The 13,665-nt window shown below is 43.6% G+C and overlaps 1 protein-coding gene across 7 annotated transcripts in view; it reads left to right on the top strand.

The window, feature by feature from the left end:
- Nucleotides 1-7,287: 7,287 nt before the first annotated feature.
- Nucleotides 7,288-13,665, top strand: part of PEG3 (paternally expressed 3) — a 39,888-nt gene continuing 33,510 nt past the window's right edge. For 3 of the 7 annotated variants that reach the window (XM_081033010.1, XM_081033005.1, XM_081033006.1), the window contains exons 1-3: nt 7,288-7,492; nt 11,635-11,718; nt 13,601-13,641. The gene's annotated coding sequence lies outside the window, so the exon portion shown is untranslated. Of the gene's footprint in view, nt 7,493-11,634; nt 11,719-13,020; nt 13,444-13,600; nt 13,642-13,665 lie in introns of those variants that run through there. The other 4 variants (XM_081033009.1, XM_081033004.1, XM_081033007.1 and 1 more) reach the window with 2 other exon arrangements.

The raw sequence follows: 13,665 nt of genomic DNA, 5'->3' as shown, positions 1-13,665 counted from the left end.
TATCTATCTCGTTGCACAGACCAGAAACACAGGAAACATTTCTGATTCTTCTTTCTTTGCTACACATGCACAAATTATCAGCAAGATTTGTCTATTTTGTCCCCAAAATATCTCTTGTATTTGTTCACTTTTCTCTGTCTCACTGCCACCATGCAGTTCAGAACACTGTCACCTCTGCATAGACAGCTGCCTCCTAACTGGTCTTCCTGCTTCTGGTCTTACCTATCTCTCTAGTCCCCCAGTTCTCCACACAACAATATGAATCATCTTACCTTATTTAAAAGTCTTTAATGGATCCCCATCACATTTAGGGTTAAATTCAAGATCATTACCTTGGCCTACAGTTCCTAAAGGGCTGGCTGTCGCATACCTGTCTGATCTCATTTTATGCCCCTCAACCCCAATCTTGACATCCTCAAGCCATTCTGGCATCTTTACTTTTTTTTCCCCTTTATGGTCTTTGTACATTGCTATTTTATCTGTCTAGAATGTTCTTCCCTTTGTTATTCCCCAGGCTGGCTCTTTCTCACAATTTAGTTTTAGCGTCTCTTCCTCTGAGAAGCCTTCCCTGACTATACAACCCTCCTCGTTTCAGCATCTTTTTTTCCTTCAAAGCCCTCACCACAGTTTTTAAAGGTTTATTTTGTCAATTTACTTATTGTATCCATCTTTCCAGCTAATTGAAGCTTGAAGACATATTTATCAAGTAAATTGACTAAGGCAGGCGCCATTTCAATTTCATTCACAATAAACTATGCCTAGCATTGGGCCTTATATGGAGTAAGCACTAAAATATTTGTTGAAAGAATGGATGAATAAGCATTTAGTGAGAGACTTCTATGTATTAAGTTCTGAGCTAATCCAGGGGATTACAATACCCAGATAGCCCAATCTGTCACAAGGAAAGTTTTTAACAAATATCAAATAATAATATGTAAGCCATATCATTTGGCTACAATGCAGTTAAATTAGAAATCTATAATCAAAAAATTTTTAAAGAACTTGGAAACCTAAACACATTCCTTAAGGTTACTAAGAGGAAATTTAATGGAAACAATGTAATATAGCACTTAACAACAATGAAATAAATATATGGAATGTGGTTCAAATGGTAGTTGGGGGGGAAGGTCATAGTCTTAAATGTATCTGTTAAAAATTTAGAAAGATTAAAAGTAAACAAGTTAAACATACAACTCAAGACAATAGGAAAAGAAACCCAAATAAGTAAAAGGAAGCAAATAATAAAAAACAAACCAATTAAATGGAAAACAAAAGAATATGGTCAAAAAACCAAAAGTCACTTAAAAGACATAAAATTGTCAAATCTTTATCAAAACTGATGAAGAAAACAAGAATAAATGACATTAATAGATAAAGGGATATAAATATGATATATCTGATAAGGGATTAATATCACATATCTATAAAAAACTTACTCAACTCAACTCCAAAAAAACAAACAACCCAATTAAAAAATGGGCAGAGGACTTGAGGAGACATTTTTCTAAAAAGGACATACAGAAGGCAAGAAGACATATGAAGAAATGCTCAACCTCACTAACCATTAGAGAAATGCAAATAAAAACCACAATGAGATACCACCTCACTCCAGTCAAAATGGCTATCATCAATAAATCAACAAACAACAAATGCTGGCGCGGATGTGGAGAAAAGGGAACTCTAGTGCACTGTTGGTGGGATTGCAGATTAGTGCAGCCACTATGGAAAACAGTATGGAGGTATCTCAGGAATCTGAAAATGGAACTACCCTATCATCCAGTAATTCCACTCCTAGGCATCTACCCGGAGAAATCCAAAACTCCAATTCAAAAATCAGTATGCACTCCTATGTTTATTGCAGCACTTTACACAATAGCCAAGATATGGAAACAACCGAAATGCCCATTGATAGATGACTGGATTAAGAAGCTGTGGTACATTGATACAATGGAGTATTATGCAGCCATAAAGAAGAAAGAAATCTTATCATTTGCAACAACATGGATGGATCTAGAGAACAATTATGTTAAGTGAAATAAGTCAGAAAGAGAAAGACAAGTACCATATGATCTCACTTATATGCAGAATCTAAAGAAAAGACTATGTGAATGAACTAATCAGAAACAGTTTTGGGGACACAAAGAAAAAACCGAGAGTTGTTAGATGGGCGGGGGTGGGGGGCAGTTGGGGATAAGGGGAAAGGTGAAGGGATTAGGAAGCAGCTGGTAACCACAAGATGGCCTCAGGGTTTTTTGAAAATTAATTTGGGGAACGTATTCAATAATGTTGTAAAGATTTTGTTGCGTATCCGATGGACATGCGTCCTATTTGGGAGACCACCTCAGGGATACTGTGGATGCCTGATCATGGCATTGTACACCAGAAGCTAAACATTAATGAATGCCAACTATAATTTTATATATATAATGTGATGGCTCAGTGTGAGGTCGGAGGGATAGTGGATGGGGGGAGGGGGGTTCACAGTGTGAGGAATGTAAATGATGAACGTCTAAGTATTACCTTGTCTTGTACACCTGAAACTAATAAATTAAAACAATAAAATAAAAAATAAAAAAAATAAAGGGATATAAATATGAATGAAGAATTAAAGACAGAAGAATACTATGAATAATTACATGCTCAAAAATTTAAGTGAAATGGACAGTTTTCTTAGAAAATATAAATGACCAACACTGACTCAAGACAAAGCAGAAATATAAGTCCAAAATTAAGGAAACTGAGTCCAACATATTCCATGCAAAAATACATCAGCTTTAGATCATTTTACAATGAGTTGTAGTAAATTTTCAAAAAGCAGAGAATCTTGATTTTCTGTAAACTGTTGTGGAAAATATAAGCAGCAAGATAACAATCCAAATCATTTTATAAGTCTAGTAATAACCTTGATACTGAAACCAGACAAGGATAGTATAATAAAGTAAGAACTCAGATGTAAAGAATGAAAGTAAAATATAACCCAGTAGTATCCAGCTGCATGTGTGTATAAATCAGACCCTCATAATCAAGGAGGGTTTGAGAATGCAAACATGTTTCAACAGGAGAAAATTTGCCTTAATTCTCCACATTAAGAGGTTATATAAAATAATAAAGTATAATTTTCCCAATAGATGTAGAAATGACGTCATATAAAATTAAACTTATTATGATAAAAATTTTTAGAAAACTATAACTTAAAGGAATTGCCTTAAGCCCCAATAAAAGAAGCTTTACAAAAAAGCTTATTGTGAACATTTTTATTTGATGGTTAAAAATAAGAAATACCTCTTTTGAAGTCTAGAATGAAACTTATTCCACATCACCCTAGAGGTCCTAGCCAATGCATTATGATAATGAAATGAGATATGATTGTCAATCCAAGTAAAAAATTGTCATTAATAAATATGTTAACATTTTTAAAAATCCAGGAAACTCTTAGACAAACTATTAGAATTACCATGAGAGGTCAGCAAGTTCTTTGGATGAAAAATCAACATAGAAAAAGCAGTAGCAGATAATTCTTTTAAAAAACTCATAACCCAACACATATCTTGAGAAAATATTAGACAAACTCAAATTGAGAGACATTCTACAAAATACCAGACTAGTAATCTTTAAAACTGCTAATGTTATGAAAAACAAGGAAATACTGAGAAGCTGTCACAGCTCGGAGTTGCCTAAGGAGACCCAACAACCAAATGTGACATGGATACGGGGTCTGTGCCAGAGTGAAGGCATTTATGGAAAAATGGGTGAAATCCAAATAAAATCTATAATTGTTTTATACTGATATTAACTTCTTTATTTTGGCAATGTACCAAAGTTATATAAGATGTTAACATTAGGAAACAGGGTAAGGAATCTTTATACTATCTTTGCAACTTTTCTATAAATCTGAATTATTTTTTAAAAATCCCACAAAAAAACCCCCAAAAGAACTATACCACTGTTGTAACCCCAAAATAACCAATTAGATAAAAAAAATAGGCAAAAAGACCTCCTAAAGTCAAACAGGACCTTTATAGGAAAAAAAATTACAACATACTGTTGATGGCCATAGAAGACATGAATAAATGGGTGGCATAGACTGTAGCAAAAGATAGGAGGCCATGAATAAAAACTGAAAACATTTTCAGTTTTCTCTAAATTGCTCTATGGATTTAATAAAATGTCAGTCAAAATCCTAGTAAGATAGTTCATCAAGTTTGACAAGCTAATCCTAAAAATCATTTGAAGACAGAGGGCTAACAGTAGCCAAAGACACTTGTGAAAAACAAAGTAGAGCAGTTGCCCTTTCAGATATCAAGGTAATGTAAAGCTGTAATAATGGGCCAGCGGGACAGACTAGAGTGTTTGGGGACAGGCCCACTTGTATACAGAAACATGTCAGGAGAAAAATTAGATCCCTACCAGAGAATATTACAAAAGTAAACATAAAAAAAACAAAAACATAAGGCTATTAAAATATCTTTATGACTTCAGTGTAGGGAGGGATTTCTTAAGGTATAAAAAGCAGAAATCTGAAGGAAAAGATTGTTAAATTTTGCAGCACCAATATTTAACACCCTTCCATGACAAAAGATATTGATGGCATTTTTTTTAACCTTGCTTATGGTATGGATTTTAGACTTACATTTAAGTGTGACTGGGGTAAATCCAGCTGGAATATGACATCTTATTCTCCTTTAAAGATCATCTTGGATGCTGTGTAGAGAATGTTGAAGGGAACTCTTTGCAGTGGAAGCAAGTGGTCAAGTGAGCAGGCTAATATCAAGGAGAAATAATGATTAGGACTGTCACGCAGAGGGAAAACATGGGACAGATTTGGGATGTTGCTTCATTGTACAGTCAGCAGGACTTGCTGATGAATTGGATGTTGGTGGTAAGGAAAAGAGAAGTCGAGAACAACTGTGAGATTTTTGGCCACCGCAACTGGTGCAATTTATAGAAATGGGGAAAAGGGGAATTAATATTTGCTTTACTTTGAGTTGCCGATTAGACACCTAGGTAGAGCAGCTAGCTGTAAAGCAGACAGTTTGGATATATGAGACTGGGCTTCTGTGGCAGAGGATTTAAATTGGGGGGCTATTGGCGTGTAGGTGGCATTTGAACCATGCACTCACTAGGTGAGACTGCTGCCTAGGGAATGGCTGTTGCTGCGATAGTCCAGTGACTGAGTTCTGAGCATTTAGAGGTTGAATAGAGCAAAAACCAGCTGAGATGACACAGGGAAGAGGCCTTTGATGTGAGGGGGGAATCAGGACAGTGTAGTATCACTGAAAATAAAATGTCAGTCAAAATTTGTTATCATTGTTGGTTTTAATGAGGATGTTGAATGTTACTGACGTGGAATAAGAGTAAGAACACATTTCCTAACCGTGTAGGGAATTGCTGAATTGTTGAGCAATTGTAGGGCTATGGCATAGTAGGGAGAGAGAGTGTACTCTAAGGCTTTGGAATCAGTGACAGAAGACCACACTGGCAAGAGGGTATTGGGGGGTGGTAGAGGAGTTAGTAACTGGAGGAGCTCTGAAAGCATTTGGTATCTGATGGGCATGAATGATCTAGGATCCAAGGTTGTATTGCAGATAGAGGCATTTGAAGAGAGGAAATGGGGTCTGTTAGAATGTGTTAAAATTACCTGCAAAACTGTAACCAGACATTAGTTAGGATCACCTGGGGAGCTCCAAATATGTCTGTGGGATGCTGAGCATCTAGTGTTTTACAGCTCCCCAAGTTATCCTGATGTGTAGCCAGATTTGAAAACCTCTGATCTAAGGGAAATACTAAATTCTAGTGGTGCCCTTAGAATTTCTGTAGAGGCTGCTGAGGAATATGTTTCATAGGTACATAGCAAACACAATGTTTTCATTCAGATGTCATGTTTATGTGGCTCTACTGGGTAAATGAGAAGAGACTGTTGAAGACTTGAGTTTAAAACATGCCTCACCCCAAGCCAGGAGCTTCTTAAGGTAGGAAGCAACTACTGATTTATATTTATACTTGCTAAGTATAAATATAAATTTGGGGTATCATATTCTGTATGCCCTTAGGTAACCAGATTTTTGTAATTAACTATCTTATTAATAATTTTTTCCTGTAAAATTAAAATCATACACTTTTATTGGCCACATAAAATTGCAATGTATGGATTTACAAGAATACAATTCAATTATTCTGTGGAGTGCATTTTTTCTAATAAAAATGATGCTCCATGAATATGCTTGCATATAATCTTTTGTATATCTCTGCTTATTTCCTTTGCTTTAGTTTCTTAAGAGTAGAATAGTTGGATCAAAGAGTACATTAATGAGCTTTTTATAATTCATTGATTTTACTACTAGAAAAGAAATAACATTTCTGGCAGTGTGGACTAGAGAATCCCTTCTTTATCCATCCCCCTTCTCTTTTTCCTAGAGGTAACCAGTTAACAATTTCTTGTATACTTTTCCAGAAGTTTTACCTGCCTAAGTGTTCGTCCTTAACAAACAAAACAAATGAAAACACTTACCAGTTCATTTCTACAAACTTCATCACCTTGTGTGTTTCACTAACTCTATTGAGTCATCGGTCCTTATTAGTCTCCGACAGCTCTACTTCGTCATTGACCCGAGTATACAGGATTTCCTCATGTCATCTGTCACTCTTGTTCTGTCCTACAAGGCACTGCCATGCGAGACTGCTTGTGTAGAACATCCCATGAACAGTACTTGTCGGGGTTTCGGTTTACTATTTCTTTAAAAGTCGGGTCGGAATTTTTCTCCCTTAGGTCTGTCAGCCATTTGTATTTTCCTGTGAATTGCCAGTTTCCTCCCCTTTTGCCAATTTTTTCTGGTTTGGTTTATCTTTATATTACTGGTTTCCAAGAGCTCTTCGTTTATCAACAAGTGAGCCCCGTGTCTTTTGTTTGTCCCAAGCAGAAAAGTCTTCTCTCTCACTTTCTTATGTCTCTGGACATGTTCTTTGCCCATTGGATTTTCATTTTTTAGACAAATGTATGTTTTTTTCTTTTTCTTCTGAAGTTTTGCTTTTGGGTGTCGTTAGTGGGTGGGCCTTTCTCCGTGTCCCCCCCTTTCTTTGTTTGGGGGTCGCCCCCCCACCCCCCGCTTTTTCCCAGACCCCTCTTTGGGGCCCCTGGCGTAGGCTCAGTTGACGTCAACACCCCCGGTCCTGGCGCCAAGCCGTCGCCACGGCAACTGCAGCCTGATTGGCAGAGCTCAGGGGCATGGCGAGGTGGGCCCAGGGTGGGCAGTGTGGCTGCTGATTGGCCTGTGCCGGAGCCCCGCCTCTGCGGAGAGTTTCACAAGGAGTCGTGGGCAGAGGCTCGCTGCAGTAGCTCCGGAGCCGTGGAGAAGGAGGTCGGGTTTGAGGAGCGGGCATGTCCACCATGGGCTGCTGGTGCCGCGGGGCGCCGGGGGCCGTGTGGGTACACTAGACAGTGCGCGGGCTGTACCTTGGCCGAGCTGTCGAGCCCGGGGCAGTGAAGTGCGGTGAGGTGAGTCTGGCCGCATACCCATGTCTCGGTGTTAGGTGAGGGACCCTAACCGGGGGGAGGCTGGCGGTCGTCGCCTGGTGGGGATCCTCAGCTGGTTAGACACGAGTTGCCGCGCTTGCCGCAGTGGCGCCATCTTACATGGCCGGCCACCCTTTTGAGGTGGCCGCGGAGTCGGGGGACTGCCGCGCCATCTTGCGTGGAGGTGGGGGACAGGGATGGGATTGTCACGGCTGCTGCAGACTCATGTCACTGCTGGCCCGCCTGGGTGGGCGTCGAAGTAGCAGCCAGTTCCTTACGAGCGGAGTCGGTGCGGTTTGGTCTTGGGGTACCGACCCCGCTTTCATGGACTGGGTCTGGGGGCTGCAGAGCGCTCTCCCCATCTCACTGGGTCCCTGATTGGCTAGGTACCCAATGGGCTGCCCTGCATCCCTGTCGTCTTTGGGGGTGTGGCTTGTTTTGCTGCAGTGGCGGTGGGAGGAGTTAAGGGCTGCGAGGGGTGGTGCCGGGGGGGGCTTTCCCGCCTATAGGATATTTAATCTGGGTGGTGATGGGCTGGGTCCCCGCCTACCCTGAAACCATCTTTGGTGTGGGTGGCTGAGGTTTGTTGTCAATCAGGCGCTGCCCTGATTGGTTTACTGGATTGGGGCAGGGCCGAGGGCTGTCGTCACTGCGAGTCACTGGTCTATGACGAGCTTGTTAAGCCCCGCCTGCCTCAGCGCCATCTTTGACGGAGGCGGTTGAGGTTTGCCGCGCAGGCGAGATCTTGGCTGGCTGACCGCAGGGGGCGGGGCAAAGGCTGTGGTGTCTGTGGTGGCCCGGTGTTCTTGGCAGTGATTGAGGCTATGGGTCCTGCCTGCCTTGCACCTTCTTTGGTGGGTGTGTGTCTGGCCGCAGAGGCTTGCAGTGTCAGTGCTACCCTGACTTCTGAGATTGGGCCACGGCTAGTGACCAGATTTATCAACCTGGTCCATGTAGCATCTTTTGAAGCCAGGCACTATGCCTGGAGTTTGCCATAACTTGCCACTGTGGAACTGTTTGTCCTGAGGGACAGGGTTATAGGATGTCACTGTGCCTGCTCTTTATCCTTGGCTAGGTCTGGGGGCTGCAGAGGCTCACCCCTTCTCCTGTTGTTGTTTTTCCGGGACTGTTTTCACTCAGATGTGTCTGGCTCCATTTTTTGGCTGGGGGGTACTAGGGGACGGGGAGAAGCCAAGGTATATTATGTAGGCGCCATGTCGGCGGGGTTGAGGGATGGGACCACGGTTTGAGGACTGACAGCCCAGCAGGGCCCCGCCCACTCTGCTGCATATGTTGGTCAGGAGGTGGTTGCCGACGCTTACTGCGCAGGTGCCGTAGTGAATGACGGTGGAGCAGCAGGGGCGGGCCTGAGGGAGGGCTGCTGAGCACCGCCCATTCTAGCGCTAGTGTGTTGGCCAACAGGTATCAGCTGAGACTTACTGCGCAGGTGCTATCTTGAATGACAACATGGCTGGCTGCAAGGGGTGGGCCGCTCCAGCGCTATGTTGGCCAACAGGTAGATACAGATTTACTGCGCAGGCGCCATTTTGAATAACGGCAGGGCTGGCTGCAGGGAGTGCGCCGAAGGAAGGGCTGCGTGTCCTAAGTGACTGAGGGGGTGTGTAGTCCCATGCCGACTCGAGCGCTGTATTGGCTGATGGGTGGCCGCCAAGGCTTAATATGTAGGTGTTGTTATAAATGATGGTGGACCTTTAGGGGGGTAGGCCTGAGGGAGAAGCTGACGTATTTTGAGTGACTGATGGGTGCAGGGGTGTGTGCATTCCCTCGCCCATCCAGTGCCGTGTTTGTTGGCCAGCAGGTGGCAGATGAGGCTTACTGTGTAGACGCCATCTTGAATGAGCGTGGAGCTGCAGGGGGTGGGCACTGAGTGACTATCGTGGTGGTACAGACCCCTGCGCACCTAAGCACTATATTGGGGGACAGGTGGCCGGTGAAACTTACTGCGAGGCCATCATGATGAGTGACAGTGGAGCCGCGGGGGTGGGTCCGAGGGAGGTGCTGTGGAGCTCCGCCCTCTCGAGCACAATGTTGGCCAACAGGTGGCACCTGAGGCATACTGCGCAAGCGCCATCTTGAATGACAGCGGCGCCAGCTGCAGAGGGTGGGCTCAAGGGAAGGGCTGCCTTGTCCTGAGTGACTGATGGGGCTGAAGATCCTTGCTTATCTAGCGCTGTGTTTGTTGGTGGGTAGGGGGGCCGCAGAGGCTTCCGCACAGGCACCATTTTGAATGGTGGCAGAGCGGCAGGGGGCAGCTCGGTAGGCGAAGGCTTACTGAGCCGGCGCCATTTTGAGTGACTGGGGCTGTGGGGGACGGGCTGAGGGGCTGTGGTATTTTGAGGGGCTGCGGGCCTAGAGCCTGCCTCTGCAGCCTCTGCTGGCTACTGCGCAGTCACCGATCTGGCCGGCCTGGTGCGCTTGCTGCAGTGTCGCCATCTTGGGCGGCCATGCAACGTGGCAGCCGGCGCTTTGTTTCCTGTGAGGGGAGCCAAAGCCAAATGTTGGGAAATGTGGGGACAAGGTTCAACTGTGCCGTTCTGGATAAATTAGGAGAAAACCAGGGATTCATAATTTAGGAATTTTAATAGACTGGGGAAGAGCAGGATCTTAAGTGATAAAACGGAGGAGGTGTGCTGTTGGGTATAAGATACGGGTTTGGAGGCTCTGAGGGCTGTCGGGGGTTTGCGCACAGTCGAAGGCCTGAAGCCTGTGGGATAGGGAATTCGAGCTGTAGGTGGTTATGGGAGGGGGCGTGGTGTGGGAAATGATGAGACGAGACCTTTCTCTAGGCAAATAGGGGCGTAGTTTGGAGTTGGACTCCTCGAATCCTGGGAGGTAGCCGGCCATCGGAGAGCTGGACAGGGCGGGCTTTTTCCTGGAGTGCGGGGCCACACGTGGGAAGAGCCGCTTATAGAGCTGTTGCTGCGCCCAGAGGACTGCTGAATTCACTTGATATGATTTGGGGGGAGAGGGTGGCAGGGGAGGGGAGGCAGGGAGTGCTCCTAGTCCTAGTTCCATACAAGAAGCTTTAAATCCCTACCACTCTCTTTTGTTCTTTTGAACTAGGGAAAGTGACACAATGGGTTTCTCCTTCCTAACTAGGGTGATGGGAGAGAGCTACTTAAGTATATATCTGCGAGTGACAGCATTAACATAAACCAGAGGCATAATCATGAGGTACTTCCCCCAGGAGCCTCTGACTGAATGCTCTGAGGCACAGTGGGACTTGAAATATGTAGTGTTAATCCATTGGGAGCATGTTGATAACCTCTAAAATATTACATAAGATTAAGTAATGATACCATTACCTAGTAACGGTTAAAAGAGCATTAAGGTCCTAATGTAAGCTAGTCCCTTTATATCATTTAAATGTACAGCAGAGAGTTAAATTTCTGGTCCTGCATCACTAGCTATGAAATGTCAGAGGTGGAGTTTTCAATTCACCTATCTAAGGGGTACCACATGGTCTCCATGGAAAACATCAGTTGATAAAACTTTTTTCCAGATGGTTTTTGGTTGATCTATAATAGTTTGTTATGAGCTCTGCGATTGAGTTCTCTGAGCCACTCCTTTTCTGTGAAATGAGAGCTGTAAAATCAATAGCGTTGTGGTGAGGATTAACAGGATAAAAGTAAGGTGCTAAGCACTGTACATGGTATGTAATCAGCAAAGTAATTGTACCTAGACATTTCTCCCCTCCAATTTGTAACCTGCAACATGTGTCCCTTGCCTTTAGAGGGATGGCCAGTACCACGTAGATAATAAGTGGGAAATTGGGTTATTGAATTGGTTTAATCCAAAGCCCCGTGTCTTTACTATTTTGCTTTTGTTATAGAAGGTTCTAAGACACCCAGAGATTGACTTGCGCACCTGTTGACATAACTTCATTGGGAAAAGGCCATGATTACAGCCCAGGGTACAACATGTGCCTCGGGGAGCGATGCCCATGCCCTTCTATCCTGCAAGGGAAAACTGTTCTTCCTAGTCTCACTTGATCTCTGCCACTACAGAAGATAAAGATACAGCTGTGGGGACATTTCCAGCCTGAGGAATATAGTAATTGTAAAAGTAAATTTGGTGTCTCATATTTTCCTTTCCTTCCCCAGCTCTGCCTTCTTGACCTTCTACCCTTTGTTGAGACAACTGGCAAGAAGAGGGACTAGATCTAAACGCTAGGTGGCTGAGTCCAGGTGAGCTGAATTCCTTTCTCACAGTGCCACACCCATCCTTGGAGAGAGTGCATCCTTCCTCATCCTGACACTTGTACTGCACACATGTTCCATATAGCCACACAAGCACCGTTTGTGCTCTCTGAGAATGCACAGACTCTTCTAGTGGATTGTGTGTTTGCCAGAAATTCTCCTTGGCTTCATGCCATTCTTTTTGGTATCCTGACTCTTCCCAACACTCAGCTACTCCTTCAGGCCTACTCTTTATCTCTTACTGGGTGATTAAGAAGCATGACAGTCATCAAGTGCGAAAAGAAGTGTTTCCTTCAAGCTGATATTGTCTATTGGTAGACGAAAGACATTCAAAAAAATAATTGTGTGACTCACGCCTTTGAAAGAGAACATTCAGTGCAGGTATTTAACTTGATCTGGGAGAGGCCATATAGGGTCTCCCTGAGAAAGTCAGGGACATTAAGGTTGAACCCTGAAGGATGGTGGGTGGTAATGTGTGTGGGAAAAGTAGTTTTAAGGAGAGGGCACAGGGTTCCTAAAGGAACCAGCGAGAGGAGCCGAAAATTCAGCACGCCTAGACCAAAGGAAAGAAGGGGGTGGCATTTGTTTGAGGTGGGAAAAAGGTAAATTGGGGCTGTATTGTGAAAGGCCTTGCAATCAATGGTAAGTATTTGGGCTTGATCTGAAGCAGTGGGAAGCCATTGAGGAATTTTAGCCATGGAAGTGACACGATAATCAGATTTGTATTTTTACAACATTATCTGACAAATTGGTAGTCGCAAAATGGTCACAGGATGTGAAATACAGTATGGGGAATATAATCGGTCATTTGTAACGACTATGTATGCTTTCAGATTGGGATTGGATTTATTGGGGGGATAACTTCATATCATATAAATGCCTAACTACTGTGCTGTACACCTGAAATTAATATAAAATAATATTGAATGTCAAATGTAAATATGTATAGGCACGGGATGTAAAGTACAGCATAGGGAATATAGTCAATGGTATTGGAATAGCTATCTATGTACAATGTCGGAGGTGTAGTAGACTTGGTGGGGTTATCACTTTGTGAGGGGTGTAAATATCTGTTTGTACTGGAAACTAATAATAAAATAAAATTAAAAAAAACCATCTGGTTGCAGGGTTCAGAAGGGGAAGACAATGCACGCAGGGAGACCTACCTCAGATCTGGGTGAGAGTAGTGGCTCAGATTAGGGTCATTGCAGGGGGATAAGTGAAGTGGCTGGATTTGAGAGCAGTACTGAGGACAGAGACTCAGGGCTTGTACTCTTTGTTCATGGCTGGCTGGCTGATTCAGACCAGACTCAGTGAATCTTTTACCCAGGGAAGTGAGCAAAATAGCCAAAGGTGGTTCATTCTATCAGCAAACATTGATACTGTGCCTGATCCGGGACAGGAACTGCTAGACTTTGGGACTCCGAAAGTGAGTGATATAATCCCTGGCCTCAGTGTCTACTGACTGAGAACCCCAGTTAAATGGAGAGTGAGAAATCATCCTTACTAAGATAGGTGGCTGTGCTGATGGTGCATTACCATCTGGAGAAAGGCTAACGTGCTGTCCCAGATAGGCCCCTGGCGTCGGCGAATGCTGCAAGCAAGTATCCAGTGTCTGGTGCTCAAGCCCATGGAGACTCAGAAACCATACTTCGCCTAAGGACTCATCTTATGTTGAGTCCTGAGCTTATAATGAAGCTCAGGAGACTTAAAGTAAGCCATACTGACAATTTATGTTGAAAATGGTGTGACTGAAATAATGATATTCCTGTTCTCTCAAGTTTGGTGTATTGATCTAAGGTGGGAGATAGCTATGGCAGGGACCCAAATACTCAAAAGTGTATATGATCAGCACATTCTCTCCCTGTAGGCAGACCTACATGGGAAACGAAACCATGAGAAGGTTGCTTGGTGAGTATGGAATCAGAACAAGAG

Source organism: Rhinolophus hipposideros, assembly GCF_964194185.1.
Source record: "Rhinolophus hipposideros genome assembly, chromosome: 21".
NCBI lineage: Eukaryota > Metazoa > Chordata > Mammalia > Chiroptera > Rhinolophidae > Rhinolophus > Rhinolophus hipposideros.
This window is presented reverse-complemented; position numbering and strand designations above follow the sequence as displayed.